This window comes from Delphinapterus leucas, chromosome 7, assembly GCF_059928025.1.
Source record: "Delphinapterus leucas isolate spDelLeu-1000000601 "Yukka" chromosome 7, BTC_Dleu_Yukka2, whole genome shotgun sequence".
Taxonomy (NCBI): domain Eukaryota; kingdom Metazoa; phylum Chordata; class Mammalia; order Artiodactyla; family Monodontidae; genus Delphinapterus; species Delphinapterus leucas.
This window is the reverse complement of record NC_143135.1, coordinates 3,671,802-3,691,258: the sequence shown is the minus strand read 5'-3', so window position 1 is coordinate 3,691,258 and position 19,457 is coordinate 3,671,802.

Sequence of the window (19,457 nt, the reverse complement as noted above, 5' to 3'; positions counted from 1 at the left end):
GGGAGGGCCCGTCCACAGCCCTGCCCTGGCCTGGCCTGGCCCCAGCCCAGGACTCTCTCTGCAGATCTGAGCCCCGCCATCAGAGCATCGGAGAGTGGACACAAGTTCACGCCTGGGTCTGCTCGTCAAGGGGACCCTGAGTCACTGGGTGTGCTCGGAGAACAAAGACCAGGACAGGGAGGGGCCGGAACCTCCAGGAGTCTTAGGCTGGATGGAAGGAGACACAGGGAGCCGCACAGCTATCTCCTGACATCTTCAGGGCTGACTCACAGCAGAGAGCAGGGGGAGGCTTGTCTTTCCGCAGGATAAGGAGTGGCTGTGATAAAGGACAGATTTTAAACAGTTAGAGAAGCGGCCGTTTCATACCTGCGCTGCCCAGCCACCTCTCCAAGGACTGAGACCCCTCCTAGAAGTGTCCCTATGGCGAGAGATGACACAGCCCACGCAGAAGGGGGGACCTGAGCACATTTATTGAAGGGAACTATTGTTACAGGTGTGAACAGAGAAAAGAGAAACCAGAGACGGGGTGGGGGGCGGCCTGCCCAGGACCCCCAAGGCTGGCAGCAGTGGGTGAGGAGCCCTGCGTCCCCAGACCAAAGTGGCAGGGGAGGGGTTGCCAGAACAGGATAGAGCTGCAGCTGTAGGACAGCCCACTTGGGTAGAGGAACTTGACTGCCGCCAGGGAGGAGCCGGGACTAATTCCTCAGCCTCTCCTTCACCTGCTTCTGCCAGGCTCTCCCAGCGGCCAACCCGACCGGAAGCCAGAGGGCAAGGCCAGCTGTCCACACGCCACCTGTGCAGGTCAGTCCCTCGGACACAGGGCTGAGAAGGGTGCAAGGAGGCATGAGGGACCCCGGGGGGTCTGACCCGCGCTGACCCGGGATACAGGACCAAGATCCCTGCCCCCCAGGAAGGTGTTGGTCTTGGTGACCTGCCGTAGCCGCTGGTGGAGGAACCGGGGGCAAGCTGAGTCCTGCCCCTGTGGGTGAAAACACATTGGTGCCATCGGCGAATTTGCTTGCCGGTCGGGTCAGACTTGTCACGTGAGAGTCACCCCTACGGCCGAACATCAGGCACCCCACCGGCGACTCAGACAGACCAACCCTCTCCTGGATTGGGACAGCAGGTCTGTGGAGGACAAACCAGGGCAGGAGCGACCAGGCACTAGGGGCTGGCATTTTTGAGAATGGATGGATTCCCCCTCCAAGTGCGAGGCAAGTCAAGTCCTTGCCTCCGCCATCAATGGACTCCAGTCTGGCTGCTGCAGAGAAGAGGGTCGGGGGGCACCCGCTGTGGTCCCCGGGAGAGGTGGGGGAGGCATGGTATCAGCCCACAGTTCAGCTCAGTGAGGCAGGTGAGAGACTGAGGTTGCTTTGGAAGGTCACGAGCCCTGGAGGGGGCTGGCTGAGCTCCACTGGGAGAGGGCTGTTTGCTTCCAGCAGGAAATCCCATCCCTGTTTCTGTGCTAAACTGTTAGCAACCTGCCAGGCTGGCCCCATGCACTTGTCCCCCGTGACGATGTGACCAGCACCCACCTAGATACAGAAACTCACTTCCTTTGTAGTTTCCCATTCTTTGTTCCATCATCCCCCATCTTAGCCAGAAGTCTAGAATCTTCCTTTTGAATCCTCCACCAATGTGAACGGTCCAAGAACCTCGGGAGCCCAAAGGATTGAATCAGCCTCCAGGGCCCACGTTGGACCCACGTTGTTTCTGCTGTTGCCACACGGTGTCGCTGTTAAACACTGGTCCAGAGCCTCCTTGCTGCTGGCCTGGGGGTCCCCCTGCTCAGGTCCTTGTGGCATCCCACGCTCAGGCTACAAACAGCCTATGGAGTCAAGGGCTTTCCACTCCTCCCCAGCTGGAGCCCCACCTTGGCAGGACCAGACCCCTCAAACTTTGGCTCAGCTGAGGGCCTGCGGGTGTGGGATCCTTTTGACACTTGTGGGTCCTTTGTCCCTCTCTTGTCTGTGACCTCACCTGTCTGGAACCATTCCCATCCATCTGAGAGCATCGCCAGGGCGCCAGGGCTTCCATTCCATCCCCCAAGAGGCTCCTGCACCCTGGACATGTCTGCCCACCTCTTCCTCAGCACCATTCCTCAGGGGCGCTGGAGGGAAAAGGCCAAACCATTTAATCCCCTCCAGACCCCACTCACAGAACCCTTGTCTACACCGATGCCCGCTTTATCTACATGGTCGGAAAATCAAGTGGCACTTAACAGCAATAAAAAGTGGCATTTCACCCCATCTGACACCCTGAACTCTGGTGCGGACCGTAATTGCTTGAATCGCGGGCCTTGGGGGTGGGTCGGGGAGGAGCGGGGTAAGCGGGTGGGGGAAGGGTTCCTTGGGTGCCTCACGTGTCCCAGTGCCCCCTTGCTCCACCCTCCCCCGGGCAGCACGCCTCCCGCGGTGCTCTGGGTGGGATCCCCAAGAGGCCCTATCCTCTCCGTGCTGCTCATCTACTTTTGGGTGTCAGAAAGAAAACCTACTAAACAAACTAATTTATACTATAGTGACAATGACCAATAGATAGCGGACCATCTAAGAGCTCTTAATTTTCTAAAAAGGTAGTCCCTGAGCCTAATTACTCCCTGACTAGCAGGCTTCACACCTGTGCCAAATCAAAAGCAATGCGGGGGTGTGCTGGGGATTCCTGAGGATACGGGCTTAGAACAGGGCCCCCTAGAGCCACATACTCCATGCCTCTCCTCCACCTTCTCTGGCTCTCTGGATCCAATGTTTCTGTCCTGGCCCCTGCGGGGATGGGGAACCCAGGTGGGAGCAGCAGGGAAGGTGACCCATGGGACTGAGCTCTGGGTAAGTCGAGGGGGACGCCAGCCCCATAGCAGCGACCCTAACAGGATTGCCCTCTGTGGACCCTGAACTCCCCCCAGTGCCATCCTGAGGCCCTCGCCGCCCCCAGAGGATCTTCTGGCTTCACTGAAGTGACCTTGGCCCGAGTCGAGCTGCCAAGGACCAGCATCTGTTGATCTATTTATATTCATGGACAGAGCTTGCCTTTTCCCACAGAGGAAAGCCCCCGGGGCTCCACCTCACAGAGGCCAGGAAGCCAAAGTGTCCCTTCCTGCCCTCCCTGGGGCACACACAGACCTCGGAGCCTGGGGGGCACTCAAATGGCACGGGATCAGCCCTGTTTGTGAACGCCCCACGACTCCTCTGTGGCAGCCCCTGTGAAGGGCTCCCTGACAGGCAGGGGCACCTCCTGGCAGGACCATAGCTCCTGGCATCAGGGAGGATGTGGTCACCAGCCCCTACCCCTGGTCCTCGGTCGGCTGGGATGAAGGGCGGGTTGTCTGACGCCAGCTCAGCCCCGAGTCCCAGGCTCCCCTAACTCAGGGTCAGTCCAGGTGTGCAGGCTGGACAAGATTGCAAAGCACCTACAGAGTGCGGGTCCCCGTGTCCACCCTCCATGGTCGGGCACAGGGTGAGGGCCGGGAATGAGGTACTTCAGGGCTTTGAGCCTCGATTTCTGCACCTGAAGACTAGGGTGGCAAGGGTGCCTCCCTGCAGGGCAGAGTCAGGAGAAATGAGCCGATGGGAGCCAGGCAGAGGGGCTGCTCAGTAGACGCCGTGGTCGTCTGAGACCCTGAGCTTGGTCCTGGCTTCATCCCTGTTCGCACAGCGAAGCCGCTGCTCACAGACAGTTGTGACAACATGAGGAGAGGTAAGAGGAGCGAGATAGAGACAGAGGCAGAGAGACAGCAAGAGAGAGACAGAGAGAGCTGGTGAGCTGTGGAAGCCCAGAGCATCTTCCTAGATTGGGGGGGCGGGGGGCGGGAGGGAAGGTGCCATCCCCCCTGAGAATTCCTGGCTGCAAAGGAACCAGGCCTGTGCAGGAAGCAGGAACGTCTTCTGGGCCAAGGCAACAGCACGCACAAAGCCCAGAGACTGTGCTCCAATGGCAAGGGGCTCCCGGTGGGAGAGAGAAGTGGTTAGCGCCGAGGAGGGAAAGACACAGATGAGGCTGGAGCTGTGGGTGTTGAGGGGCCGAGGGGCCTGGAGCCTGTCCAGGAGGGCAGGTTCAGTCCTGTGGACAGTGGGAAGCCTCTGAAGCTGTGAGCCAGGGGAGCCTTTTGGATGGACCAGGCCACAGCTGGGAGCAGTGGTCCTGCAGCCAAACAGATCCTACAGACCACAGTGACCACTGGGGCCAGAGATGCGGCAGAAACCGGCTGCCGTGGGAGGAGGAGGGCCGAGTCCTGGAGGGAAAACCCATGAGCCCACCGTTCTCCAGGGGGCAGGAGGGGCTGGGGGAGCAGAGGTCTCGGAGTCCCTGCCTGCACAAGGGGCCCCCAGCAGCAAAGCGGTCTCAGCGTCGTGGCGGGAGTGATTTCACGCGTTCACTGCAGAGCTACTGGAGAAACGGAAATGAAACCAGCAGGGCAGCTATGTGATCTGTGGGGTCCTGGTCCGAAAAGCAGTGGAAAAATGCCCACGGAGGTGCCAAACCACAAAGCCTTTGTCTTTCCTCTGCGATGTCTTTCTCGGCTTGTCATGTTTTTTTATTTGCTGTTTAATGTTGTTGTAAAGTAGAAAAGAGTTGGAATTTTAAATTATGAGCATGAATTTTATTGTTCATCTTGATCTTGTGCGGTGCCAGCTTTGAATTCAAATATAAGAGCATGTTAAACAAGGAACACATGTATAGCACAGGGAACTCTACTCGATATTCTGTAACAACCTAAATGGGAAAAGAATTTTTAAAAGAATAGATGTATGTATATGCATAACCGAATCACTTTGCTGTACACCTGAAACTAACACAACATTGTAAATCAACTAGACTCCAATATAAAATAAAAAAATTTAAAATATGTATATATTGGAACAACCAAGAACTACTGACTGTAGAGCACAGGGAACTATAGTCAATATCCTGTAATAACTTATAATGGAAAAGAATCTAAAAAAGAGATACATATATATATATATATATGTGTATGAATCACTTTGCTGTACCCCTGAAATATTGTAAATCAACTGTCCTTCTATAAAAATATATACTGGGAGGAAAATAGACCATGTTAACGTGTGTGCGTGGAATCACGGAAATTACAGTTTGCGTTTCGTAGCTCATACACACGTGTGCATTTTTGTCCTCACCAGAGCAGTGGAGACACGGCACACACTGTCTCCACTGTTTCTTTCCCCGTCTCTCCCCTTCCTCCTGCATCATGAGTATTGGAGCAAGAACTTTGATACAGAGAGGTGACAGGGGTAAGAAGGGGGTGATGGGCACCTTGGCTGTGTGTGGTTCCTAGACCACCAGCACCGCCTCCCCGTGACTGAACGGAAGCTGCCCTCCCGGGGCTGTGAGGGTCCCACCTTCTCAGAACGTGGTGACCCTGTGCTCCCTGGGATTTCACTGGACTCCCCGTCGTGACGCCTCACAGCTCGCAGGGGAGGGTGAGCCTGCATCTGGTGCCTGGCTCCCGTGCCAGAGCACACACTCCATCAGACTTGACCTCAAAACCCAAATTCGGTAAAGGAATAAGAATTTGAAGATAGAGACAGCCAAGCATTAAACCAAGCTCGGGCCCTCTGAGCTCGGGGCTCTTGTGACGGTGGGGCCCCACGCCCCGAAGCTGGCTCTGCCATCAGGTCTTCTCCCCACTGTCTCTTGGAACCCTTGGCCTGTGCTCAGTGCTCGAAACAGGAGGTCTCTGGATTCTATGTAGGTCAAAAATCCTATAAACGATACATTCCTTGGTTAATGAGCACAGTTCCTTCCCAATGGGGTAAAATTAGGGGCACATCTTCTGTTGGTTTTTTTTTTTTTTTTTCCTTTTTAACATCAAGATTTCTCGACCTAGCCAGGTCTTATTTTAATTCAAATCTGCCTTGATCCAAATCCCCAAAGACCACCAGCAGGAGAGTTTTCAGCTTCCTTGAGTTTTCTGTGCTCCCTCCATAAGCCGCCTCGGCAAAGATGAGGGGCTGTGTCTGCGGGGAGCTTTGGTGTAACCGAGGGTGGGAGGACAGGGGAGGGGGAGGCAGAGAGTCGGGAGAGGGGCTAGGCAGGGGACCGAGGGGGAGGCACAGGGAAGAGGGACGATCTGATTGAGGGTCTGCAGGAGCCCCCCACTCACCCAGGCTGGGTCAGGCCAGGTCAGGCCAGTGCCCGCTCCCGGCAGGACAGATGAGGGAGCTGCAAGACCCCCTGCTGGGCCTTCCTCACAGCCCATTTTTAAGGAGGAGCATGTGTTGGTGGCCCCTTGTGTTTGTAGATGTCTATATCATCGGGGAGCGAGGCTTGCGGCATTTACTTATCTTTTCAGCCGTAATGCATGAGCTCCCGGAGAAGAGACTGAAGGTCCGGGCATCGCTGGATGCTGGCATCACCGCTAAGGACCAGGCAAGGGCTTCAGGCATGGCTGTCACTAGGTGACAAATGGGTCTATTCTAGAGGGAGGCCAGCCTCAGCCACCTCTGATTCCTGGAGTGGCTTGGGAGGGAGGTGCAGAAGGGGACCCCACTGGAAGACACCTCTGTGTCCTTACCACACTTTGTCCTCACCACAGCCCTGCCAGGGACCAGTGACAGCTGATGCTCGCCTGGCCACCGTTTTGAGCACTTACACTCACAAACTCATCGGCTGCACGGTCGCCCTGGGGAGGAGGCGCCCTTATTACCCCAGTTTATAGATGGGGAAACTGAGGCAGGTGGGGCTTAAGTGGCCAGTAAGTGATGGAGCCAGAATCTGAGCCAGGCTGCCCAGGACCCAGGTGGCACTCAGGACCACGTGCCTGGTGTTGGACATCATGACCCCTGATTTGCAGGTGAGGACACTCGAGGAGGCCCAAGGTCATACAGCTGGAGCCACACCCACGTCTGGCCGAGCCCAGGCAGGACTCCTTCCTCTCAACTGGACGGTGCGGACGGCTGGCCCTCCGAGGAGGCGTGGACCCCATGGTCACAGTGAGGAGAAGAGCGACCCCGTGCTCCCCCCTCAGGGCCCCCTACTCGCTCTGCTTTCTCTTAGCGGGCAGGCCCCGAGCCCCCTTCCTTCCTGTGTCTGGCCAGTCAGCTGCTGTTATAACTCACACAGCTCTCACCCCAGCCCCTGAGGAAAAGCCAAAATGTCCACAGCTCCTGCGGCCCCCGGTGCTTCTGCTGCGAGTGACAGAAACCTCACGAGATCTTAGAGGAGAGGGGAGGCAGGTCACGTTGCTGGGGAGGTCAAGGTGTCCACTAACCCCATACACAGCTGCCTCCTTCAGCTCGGCCGCCCCCTGCACTGTCCCCAGGGGCTGGCAAAGATACACCAGCATCTCCAGGCTGCGTCTCACCCAGGCTCCCAGCCACTGGACCAGCTCGGGCCACGCCACAGGGCCATCCCCGGACCTGTCACTGTAGCCCAAGACTGCCGGGGCTCAAGGTCCACCTGGGGCGCCAGTCACCCCAAAGCTGAAGGGGGAAGAGGCTCCACCTGGGCCTCATGACTGGAGTGGGGAGGGTGGCCCCCGTGGGCCCAGGGAGCAAAAGCTGCACATCCCAGAAACCCCGGGCGCGGTCTCGCCCACTGTGGGCACGGGCGGACGTGGAGGGGCCATGAGTGACCCGTGCCCGCGGAGCCACGCAGCCATTCACAGCAGGCTGTTAACCGATGCTCTCACTGGACACAGATACAGAACGGATGAAGCCCCCGAGCAGCTCCTGGAGACTTCACCTGCTTAACCTCCGTGCCAGCCCTGACCTCAAGACCCCGGCGGCTTCCCCCTCAAGACGAAGACCACTCACACCAGAGGATCTGCAAAGAAAACCTTTTGCTGTAGGTTTCTTGGGTGATCCAGAGCAGGTGTTTACATCTCACAGCCAGGAGTGTTTTCTGCCAAATCCCAAGAAGGTGCGCGTCTGCATCCCAGTCTTCCTGTCCGCAGCCCACCGTGGGGTCCTCCTTGCCAACCTTCCCGCCTCCCCCGCAAGACCGCCGCTAGTGTGGGACCGAGCCTCAGCCTCCCCAAACCTCAAAGAGATTTTCTAAATTGTGGTAAAATCCACGTAACATAAAATTCAGCGTCTCAGTTTGCACAGTTCAGTGGCATTTAATGAATTCACGACGTTGTTCAACTATCACCACCATCTCGTTCCGGAACGTCGTCATCACCCTACCCATGGCAGTCACCCCCCAACCCCCTCCTCCCAGGCCCTGGCAGTCACCAATCTGCTTTCTGTCTCTACAGCCCTGACCATTCTGGAACGTCGTAGAAATGAAATGATACAATTTGCAGCCTTTTGCGATCAGCTTCTTTCCCTGAGTGTCATGTCCTCAACGTTCATCCGTGGTGTAGCACGTGTCAGAATGTCATTCCTTTTCATGGATGAAGAATCTTCCATGGCAGGGGGAGACCACAGTTCGTTCATCCGTTCCTCTGTTGGTGGACATTTGGGTTGTTTCCACCTTTTGGCTATTGTAAGGAAGGCCGCTGTGGACGTTAATGTAAGAGCTTTTGTTTGAACACGTTTTCACTTCTTTATACCCTAAAAGTGGAGTTGCTGGGTCATGTGGCAATTCTCTGTTTAACTTCTTCAGGAAGCAAACTGTTTTCTGTAGTGGCTGTATCATTTTATAGTCAGGAAAGGGGTCTTTGAAAAGCTGGCCTGCAAAATTACAAGTCCCTGGCACTTGTAAGCATTGGCTGGACAGTGGAGGGTGAAAGGGTGGTGGTCGGAAGTACAACCTATGCAGACAATGACCTAGATTCAAATTCTGGTGTGACCACTTGCGGGCTGTGTGCCCTTGAGAGGCTTACTAAATGTCTCTGAGCTTCACTTTCCTCATCCGTCCAATGGGGCTGTTGTGAGGGCTAAAGGGATGTTGCAGCGTCTGGGTGCACAGCGAGTGCTCGACAAACCTCTGCTGTCTGTTCTCAGTACACACGCCTCATCTCAGCAGGAGGGGAGACGGCCCAGAGAGGTCAAGGAGCTCGCCCAGCCACACAGCAGCCCCCGACGGCGGCCGGGTCTGCCAGCTTCTCCCCATCACACGCAGCCCCCCACGTGGTGCCAGCCTCCCACCGTCACCCACCACAGAAACTGAAGCTCAGACACAGTGCTGCGAGCAAGTGTCTAACGCCCATAAAATCCAAGGAACTCAATTATCCCAAATAAGGTCTCCTATGCATTTCTCCAGGAACCCAGCCCAGAAGGCAGAACTTGAAACATATCTTAGAAGGGAAAAAAGCGCCGCTCTTCCCCTTTCCTTGGGTCTCTCTTTATAAGACAGCGGAGATCGTATCTTGAGGCCCAAACAAAAGCGCTTAGTGGGACGCCCGCCAAACCCCTGCAGCTCCGGCCCCGTTGCCGACAATTCAAATTAACTGCATAACGTGTCGGAAAATGATGAGTGGGGTTCAAGTTTAATGGGCAGAAGGAAACCCACTATTCTTAGTTATTGGAAGGGTTTTTGGAGAAGGAACTGCTCTCAGATCTGATGTTTGCATCGTGCCTGCCTCTCCAATTCATCTTTTAATAACAGGGGTTTTTTAAAGTTTCCAAAGGGATGTTTCTGGAGACCCAGCATCCTCACCTCCCCCTGGAAGGAGCCCAGCAGGGCCGGGATGGGTGGCCTCGGCCTTCCCACCTCTGACTCCCCACTACATCTCAGCGCTGGGACAGGCCCAGATGACCTGACTCTAGGTCTCAGCCCCACCCCTTACCTTGTAGGGTGGCTTCTGCCAAATCGCTTCATCTCTTCAGGTGTCAGCTTCTTCACCAGCCAAACTGGTGCAAGTGGGCTTCAACACTGAATGAGAAAACGAACTTCCTAAAAGTGCCGCCTACGTTGGAAAGCTCGTGGGAAACTCATCCACGTCTTTGCCGTCACCCAGGCCACCTTGCTGCTTTTACACATGTAGAGGCCAAGGGAGCAGATGTTCCATGTTAAGCTCACACGGCCAGCCTGGACCGTTCGGAGGGCTGTCTCCAGGCCTCTCTGCCCTCTTCCACTCTCCACCTGGCCCCGGGCCTGCACCCAGCCGTGTCCTGTGGCTTTTCACTCATTTTGTCATGACCGAGTGCCTAGGAGTAAGGACCATTACATCACTTCGTTTGACAGACGAGGAAACTAGTGCCCAGGGAGGTAAACCTTGCCCGAGGGACAGCCCCCTTGGGCTATGGGGGGGCCCAGCAGCAGGGCTGCTCTCTGATGAACATCTAGAGCACAGGCCCCACCTGCCCGAGAAGCAAAAGGCTGGACAAGAAGCAGGTGGTCCAGGCACTTATGTCTGCTTACCTGGACTCGTCCATTGTGGCCCAGGGATCGGGAGCCTGGGAAGTTCGTCAAGGCTTGGGCACTGAAGCAGCCGTCGCAGCGCATGGAGGGCTATTGAAGGCTTATCATTCACTGAGACTTCCCTTACCACCTGCAAAGAAAGTGCCAGGGTCCTCCTCATGGCCTGCACAGCCCTGCCTGAGTCTCTCTGTGCTGCTTCCTCTCCCTCCCACTCCAGCCATGCTGGGCTTCTTTCAGACACATTTCCTTAACGTGTCAGCTCCTCCCGGCCACAGGGCCTTGACACATGCTATTTCTGCTGGCTGGAATTCCTCTTGTCGTTACCTCTTCACCTAGTTAAGTCCTGTTTGACCTTCCAGTACAAGCGTCAACTTCATTCCTTGCTGTAAGGGGTTGAATGGTGTCCCCCACAAGATATGTCCAAGTCCTAACCTCAGTACCTGTGAATGTGACCTTATCTGGCATGTGGGTTTTTGCAGCTGGAATCAGGTTAAGGATCAGAAGATGAGCTCATTCTGGATTCAGGATGGATTGGGCCCTAAATCCAATGACAAGTGTCTTTTTAAGAGACAGAAAGGGAGAAGACACAGGGAGGAAGGCAACGCAAAGATTGAGGAGAGATCGGATGGATGCAGCCACAAGCCCAGGAGCACCAAGGATTGCTGGCGGCCCCCAGAAACTGGGAGAGAGGCCTGGAAGAGCTTCTCACTCAGAGCCTCCAGACTGTTAAAGAATCAATTTCTGTTGTTTTAACGCACCCAGTTTGTTGTAATTTGTTACAGCAGCCCTAGGAACTTAATACACTTGGAAAGCCTGTCCAGTGTGCCCAGAGTGGAGGGGTTCCCTGAGGTGTGAGACTTGCAGTGCCAAAGCCAGGACAGTCCCAGGCAGAGTCAGATCCAAGGTAGGTAGGGAAGTCCCAGGGCATACAGCTGGTGCTCAGCTCTGGGCAATGCTTCTTGGCATGAAGAGGTCGCCAGCAATGATCACGCTGCATGGGAGGTGGTGAGCACCTCATCCCTGGAAGCATTTAAGCAGAGAGGCTGGGGGGGTGCTGTGAGGCCAGGCTATACTGGGTGAGAGCTGCAATCAACACCGTCTAACATCCCCTGAGTCCCAGGATTCTGTCAGAGGCCCATTCTGCACGCAGAATACAGTCAGCCTGGGTGGAGAGGGCACAGTGTAGGGCGGGGGGGGGGGGGAGGGCTGGGCACCCAGACGTATAGATTGAGGACATTGAATGATGACAGCCAACTCAAAGGAGTTACGGCAGGGTAAGGGCAAAACGAAGGCCCATCATCAAAATAATAATAAAAGTTGGACCCATTTTAAAGGTGAAAAAACAAAGGCGGCGGAAAGTTAACTAACTTGTCCTTCACTCTGGATATCGGAGATAGGGTCGCTACCTTACCGTTGTAGGGATCTTCACAGTTCACAGAACACTTTCATGCACCGTCTTAAGCAAAATGGAAATTTGTTTCTTCTCCATGTAAAGATCCCGGGGTATGTGGTTAAGGAAACATGCTCCCTGGTTTCAGAGACCCAGGCTTCTTACCTTTTGCTACTCTGCTTTGTGAAGCCTCCGTTCCCCAAGCCACTTCATAGTCTAAAATGGCTACTCCTACTCCAGCCATCACAGGTCTATCCCAGCCAGTAAGAGAGGGAGAGGAAAGGGGAAGGGCATCCTCTCTTTAGGATACTTCCCAGAAGTTGCATTCTTGTGTGCCATCATAATAAATGGCAGGTGAAATAATAACATTCTGGAAAACTTGAGTGACATTTTCTCATTCAATTATTTACTTAATCCCACCAACATCATTTTAGCACCTACCATGTACCACTGGCAGCTCTACATATATTCATCTATGTATTTCTCACAACAGCCCTCTAAGGCAGGTCCCAGTAAGCCTATTTCACAGATGGGGAAACTGAGGCTCAGAGAGAACTGACTTGCCTGCAGCCCCACCAAAGGACACAGCAAGTCTGGAGCCAGAGCCCAGGGCCGTCTGATGCCAGGCCCGGCTCCACCATGCCATCACTTCAGGCACCAGAGCTTCCTTCGCACTCTGAGCCACACTGGGAGTCACCGCCCCTTTGTGTTTCCTCTTCGTTTCCTTGTGATTCCCACTGTCCGATCCACCCCAAATCACCCCTTGGAGGGAACACCCGGGTGTGGAGAGTGGTTGACTGAGCAGATGACCTCTGGAGACAGCCGCATTTTCCACGGAAGCTAGACTTTCACGGAGGGAGCATGAGGGCCTCTCCTGTCCCTGGACCAGGGGACGAGGCAGCTGGCTCTACAGGGGGACTTCCTCCAGGCTGCTTCTGCGGGCAGAAGCGCCCGCTGCATGGCTGCTGCTGAGCTCCTGGTTCAAGGCCTGGGACCCCAGCTAGCTGCCCTGCAACACACCAGCCTGTGGTCCAGCCCCTTCTCTGTGAGCGAAAGGGCCACCCCAACTTCAGTGTCCAGGACGCGTGGCAGTGCTGAGCCCGAGCCTGGCATCCCAGTGGCACCAGCCACAGCCGATATCTTGCTCCTAGTTTCCCTGTCCGGGTTTGGAGCACTCCCTGGACACCCCAGAAATCCAGGGACACCCGACCTTCTGGAATCCAGCTCTGCGACAATGAACGTCGTTGTTTCAAATCTGTGTATCCATATGAACTTCAAAGAAATGGGAGGTTCTTCCGACGCCTGGTCTCCTGCACCTAGACACCTAACCTACTGCAAGCCCGCGGGGCCCAGCTTTGGATTTGGGGAGCACGCTCCCCTGGCTCGGGCAGCACCCTGGGCAGCGTCTGTAAAAGCTGCACCAGAAGCCCGTCAGTGCCAGACCCCGGGGGGCCCCATCCAAAGGGGGCCCTGAAGCCCCAGCAGGTCGACGGAGGTGGCCCCACATCCGCAGCCCAGGCGAACGAGGACGTGGACCTAATTGTTTCTCACACAGTCAAAGGCAAAGAGGCCTCTGCAAGTGATCACTTGGCTCTGTGACCAAATAAGGCAATATTACATTTCACTGTTTACAGCGGCACGAAGCGGTGGCTCAAAGGGCACGGGGAGAAATGCCGTCCACGCTGTCTCTCCATCCCCAGCATCCAATAACTCTGTCCAAAGCCAGTTATAAGTTCCTTATAGAAACAACCATTTGTCACTTTTTAAATACACTAACAAACCCCAGAGGTGACCCAGTCTCGCCTCCAGGCAGCCGGGTGGTGGAACCCGGCTTTGAACTTCCACACGCATGATTTAAAGGTCCTCTAAAAATTGTATCCCAAGGCCTGAGCAAAAACAGACTCTTCTACAAGAGCCAACTTCAGGGCTTCATTCGTGAGGTGCCTTTTTCTGCCCTGAGAATTTATTTCAAACTTTCTTTTGCAAATAAGACCATGGCTGCAGCAAAGAGCTGCGGGTGACCTTCTTGTCCCGACAGTATTTATAAAACGAGACGCATGATTGGCAGGGCCGAGCCTTAGTAATCGGTATTAATAATAAGACGAGTGTAAATGTTGTAAGCCCATTAGGAGGCTTTAAGTGCTAAACAAAGCTTCAACTTGCTAGCATTTGCACCCTGAGTGTGGACCAGTCTAACCTACAGCTGAGAAAATTGAACCCCGGGGGGATTCTGCAGCATCGACGCAACCCGGTGCTGTCTGCGTGGAACACGTTTGGAGCCCAGGATGGGGACGTGGCTCTTGCAAAACGGGGACAACAGGAGAGCATCAATCTCACTTTCAAAATGGAATTTTTGAACCTGACTTTCTCCCCACAAGACCCCTTGCACTGCTTGCTGTCAGGAATGCAGGCTACTTTCATCTCGGCTCTACCCCAAAGCAGCCTTTCTGGACAAAGCAGGTGCTCAGGAAATGTTTTCTGGAAGGGAGAATGAATGAGTGAATGAATGAATGAATGAGCGAGTGAGTGAATGATGAACGAATGAATGAAGTTTATTATTGTATCTCTCGCCAATGGCAGCCTCTGATGTATCACCCTTGAATCTCGTGCAGGAGGGGTTTGCAGTGGCCAAGCAAGCCGGGACCAGCTTTGGGATAAAATTCTCAAACCCAGAGTTGATTTCTGGGGAGACCAACAGCGATCAGTCCTCGTTTTCATGCCCTAACACCCCCAAGAGTCCCCGTGTGGTCCCAGTTTCTCCTTCCCCCAGGGAGAGATCTCCCCACATTGCCTCCCCGCCTCCGCCACCTGTCCACCCCCTCACGCCCCTCCTCCAATCAGGAGAGTGACCGTCACCAGGCTCGGGCTCTGCGCGGGGTCTGCACCGACGGTGAGCTGGAACATGGGCAGCTGGCCTGGGGCCCGTGAAGGGGAGCTCAGTGGCCACACTCAGGTACCGCTTCTTTCAAACCCACCTGCCTAAAGGAAGCGTAATTCACCTTCCCAAGTGATGAGTAATATCTCGGGGACCGAATGCAGCCTTTTTAAAGAGCGCATCAATAAAAGTCAGACCCACCTGGACCGAGACTTATGGCCTGCCCTGTGGCTTTGGCCAAGTCACCTGACATAAGTTTTCCTTCAACACCTGCTGCGTGCCGACAACACCAGCGAGCAAACCAGGCAAGGATCCTTGGCTCTGAGACACGGCCCGGTGACATGAGAGGCAGCCAATATTTATTGAGCTCTTACGGTGTGCTCAGGGACGGTGCTCAGAATTTTTCCTGCTTTGCCCCACTTAACCCTAGCCACGCCCTGCACTGCAGGGACGGCTTGAGGAAACAGAGGCCCCAAGGGAAGAAATGATTTACTCTTTTTCTCCCTTGCTGTCAACCAGACCTGTTGCTGGACAGCCACCTGTCTGGACCTCACCCCCTCACCCACGAAATAGAGACACACAACCCTTCATTTGCAGGGCTGGTGAGAACATTCAAAGAAGGAGTGTACATTGAGTGCCTGGCACAGCATGGGGAACAGAGCAGACTCTTAGGGGAGTGCAGCAGGCTGATCGGAAGGGGCTGTTACTGGTCAGGGGGTTAGTGTGAGCTGTGAGACGGGACCACTCTCCTTCAACAACCCTGACTTTTCAGAGCTGAAAATGTAGGGATAAAGGGAGACAGGGTCCCTGAGCACTGAAGCTCCCCTTCAGCACATAGTCAGACTGAGTTGGCCCTGATGGGGTGGGTCACCCAGGACCACTGTCAAGGCTGGCAGATGCCATGCAGGCCCGGGTCCTTTGGGATCCCGGGGAAGTGTCTGAGCTGTGCGTTAATGATTAACCCACGTGCTCTGAGCCGTCTTGCCAGCTGACTCATTTTGCAAACTCTGCTGGCCCACCAGAGCGGCCTCTACCCCCTTGCCTGAGACACCGGTGCAGAGGTGTCCCGACCAGCCGCTGGGAGCCAGCGCCCACCTGAGGCCAGTGTGCAGGGCACACTCAGATGGAGGAGATGGCGCTGAACCCTCTGCTGACGAGCAGGGAGCGGGCATCCATGGGGTGGGGGCCTGGGGCACGCTGCTCCCTGCCAGCCCAGCCCCGGCTGGACATCCCACCTGCCCTCTGGGACCCTGGACGGGTCCAGGGAGGACCCAGGGAGCACAGTTTTTCGTGGTGTCCAGCCCAGCCTGGCTGGGGAAGCATCTCTGGGGTGGGCAGTCCAACAGTGGGTATGTCCATGCAAGACCCTTCCTAGGAGGGAAGCCCCTTCCTGAGAACAGTAATCACAGCCCAGGGCTTCTCAGCCTGGGCGCTGTTGAATTTGGGGCGGAGTCACTCTGGGCCCTGTAGGGCGTTTAGCAGCATCCCTGGCCTCCACCCACTAGAGGCCAGCAGCGCCCTCCTCTGTAGCGACAACCCCAAAGTGTCCCCAGATGTTGCCCAGCATCCCCTCTGAGAGCTCCCGCGTCGCCTGTACGGAGCACTAGCTGAGCGCGCGGCACTCCACTGAACACTCGGGCCGTGACGCGGCTGAGCTTCACGGGACCTCACGAGGTTGGCCCCGATGCAAGTTGCCTGACCCTCCATGCCTTTGTTTGCTCGTCAGTTAACGGGGGCTAAGAATAGCGTCCGCCCTGCAGCACCCTGGGCTGGGAAGCACTTGAGTTGAAACATGTCAAGGGCGCTAAGCACAGGGCCTGGTCCTCGCCACGTGCTGTTTTGATCCCATTTTACACGAGGGGGTAAAGCTGGGGCCCAGAGAGGTGAAGTCACTTGCCCGTGGCTCACACAGCTCGTGGCCTCAGGGCGGTGAGTGACCCTCTCCAGGGCCTCCTCTTGTAGCCACCAGGCTGCCCTGTGCGCAGGAAGAGGGGACAGGTATGGGGGCCTGGTCCCAGCCCTGCGCTCTTCCACACAGTGGCCGGGCAGCTCCCTCTGTCTCGGGACGAGGCCGCTTGTGCTCTGAGGGGTTCCGTCTGCCTAGCAAGGCCCCGCCAGATGGGCAAAAGGACCAAGGACGGCTCACCTCACTCTCCCAGGCCGTTGGCGTCCTGCCTGTGGCCCTTAGGGACGGGGCCTGCTTGCCGCGGGCAGCAGCCCTGAGGGCCTTCCCGGCATCAGGGACCAGGCGGATCGCTCTGGGGCGAGCGGAAGGTATTTCTGAAGATAGGGTCCTCCTCTTGCCTCATAAGGATTCGGTCAACAAGTCCAATACTTGGATCCATCTGACCAGCCCCACCCTCCGTCCTTGGATTAGCGAATGAATGAATGACATCACTCCGTCTATGAGTGAATGAATGGAAGAATGAATGAGGCGGCGGACTTACCACCCCTGGCCCCCACAGGGAATTCCAGGAGCCGAGCCGGGGCGTGCTCTCCTGTAGGACAGAGGGGGTGGGAGGTGGTTCTCGGTGGCCCCCATTCTGTGCTTCCCCCCAGAGGTCAGAGGTCAAGTCTACAGGGCAGCTGCCCTCCCAGAGACGTCCTCAGCCAAAGCCAGAACTGCCCCCAGGAATGACCCTCCGGCCTCCTTTGGGAGACAAGTCCCAAGGGCGGAGGGGACAGAGTGAGGATTTGCAAAAAATGAGCGAATCAGCTGGAAAAGGGTTAATTTTTATTTTTGGTTTGTTCTCAAAGTGTCTGAGAGTCAAGCCAGAGGAAGGAGAAATGTGAGTTGAGAAATCGAATGTTCAGAGGGGCCTTCAAATACCTGCCAAGTGTCGCCAGAGCTTGGACATCCCTTCACTGAGGCTGTCCTGGGCCCCGTCTCCTCCTCGGTGACCCCCAGGCAGTGGCATCGCTCTGCCATCCTGAGGAGGGAGGGTGGGAGGGGCCAGCCTGATGCACACAGAGGAGGACGGGGCTTCCACTCCGGGAACTGTGGGAAATGCTGAATCTCAGAGCAACTACAGGAAGAGAGGGGGCAACTGAAGTCAGGAACGAGGGGCTGCCACTGGGGTCCTTTCAGGGAAGGGCTGGGATCTACATCTGCGCCATCTACTTCTAGAGGGGATGAGCATATAGCTCTCCAGGTTCCCTGGGGGTGCCTCCACCTCTCCCAGGAGTACTTCTTGGGCAGGATTTCTCTCCAGGAGTGAGTGATACTCCTATGCTAACTGCAATGCCCATGGACTTGCAACCTGGCCTTAAGTACCTTCCTGCTGGCAGCACAGGGCTGTAACTTGAAGGGGTCCCCTGGGAAGACCCCTTGTCGTGCTGCTGGAAGCTGCATCCTTCAGTCTCCATTCCTTTGTCACTAAGCCCTAGGTCCTCAGAGCCTTCAATTATAAAGTCAGCACCTCCAAAGAAGAGCAGTTAGACATGTATCAGTCAGTCACACCCTAGTATAAACAAGGTTAGTACCAGCCTTTCTTAGGGACTGCTGACTGAATGGAAATGGGCACCACTGCAGGATCTTAGACGGCCGAGGGACAGCAAGGGGTGTAGGGGACATGGGAGGGTCCCTGGCAAGGGATGGGGGTGCATGGCTAGCAGTAAGAAATTCTCCTTCTCCAGCTGTCACCAAAGACACAAGATTTACCTTTCAAGGCCACATGTGGTGACCTCCTCCCAGGGTGGAGGCTGGGAAGGGCAGTAGGGAGACCACAGGATCCGGTCTGAGGCAGGGCTGGACCGCGGTGCCGGGACTGCCTAGCTGGTGTGACCTGGGGCAAATCAAACTCTCAGCTCTCAGCTTGCTCTTCTGTAGATTGGGCACGTCCCACCACAAAGGACTCCTAAGGAAGACAGGATGGCTGTGGCAGTGTTTTCCCTGCCAATGCTTTTCGTCTGATATTGGAGCCAGGAAGGGACCACTCCCTAGCCACTGCCTCTATTTCCTCTTCAGAGTGAGGCCCTAAGTATCTGACTCTACTGAGAAATTGTGTCTCTCTTTTCACTAAGCGGAGAAGTCGTGAAATGCCACTGTGGGCTTGTAGGGTAAGGAGAAAGAGGCGGCTGGGGAGCTCTGCAAGACCCCAGTGGCAGGAGCGTGGCTGGGATGACTTATGTCACTCCCCATCAATCAGAGGAGGGGGTCCCTGTGAGGAGGGAGGAGTCGCCGAAGGTCAGAGGCAATTACAGAGAGGGGGGTGCACTGCAGTATCCTTAGGGTCTCAAAGAAAATCTTTGCCAACAGGAAATGCAGACAAATAGGAAGGGAGGGAGGGAGGGAAGGAGATCTTGAAGGACCTTCTTGCTCCTGGGTGGAACCCGGGAGGGATGATGCTTCACGTCAGAAGCCTGATCAGGGCCTGGTGGATCAATGCCCCCAACTGTCCCAGAGGCTGACCCTCCAGGGAATTGTTTTCTCAGGGCCACAGGGGTCACCCACCAGGCCCTGCAGCGTGTCCCTGAGGAGGGCGAGGCAGAGAGCGGCCGCAGTGGCAAAGGCCTTCAAAATGTCACCATCCTCATGGATTAGTGGTCACGTGAACAGCCTGTTGGGAAATGCTCTCTAGGCCACGGTCTTGACCAGCACTCTGGAGGTAGTCCCTATTTGTTTTAGCAATTACTCTGTGCAGGTCTGAAGTGGCTGTTTATATAAGAGAGGCTCTGTGACCTCGGACAGTTCACACCCCCTCTCTGGGGCTGTTCTTTACCTCTATCATGATGAGAGGGTTGCAGAAATAGCCACATGGCAGGGAGAAGAGACCCAGGGAAGGTCTCTGTTGGTTCAACAGCAAGGGACAAAAAAGCTATCTTTAAAAAGTAATTCTCTCTCATATAAGAGAAGCCCAGAAGTGGGCATTTCGGGATTCTAGGGCTGGTAGGGGGCTTCATGAACTCATCAGAGACCCAGGATCCATCTCT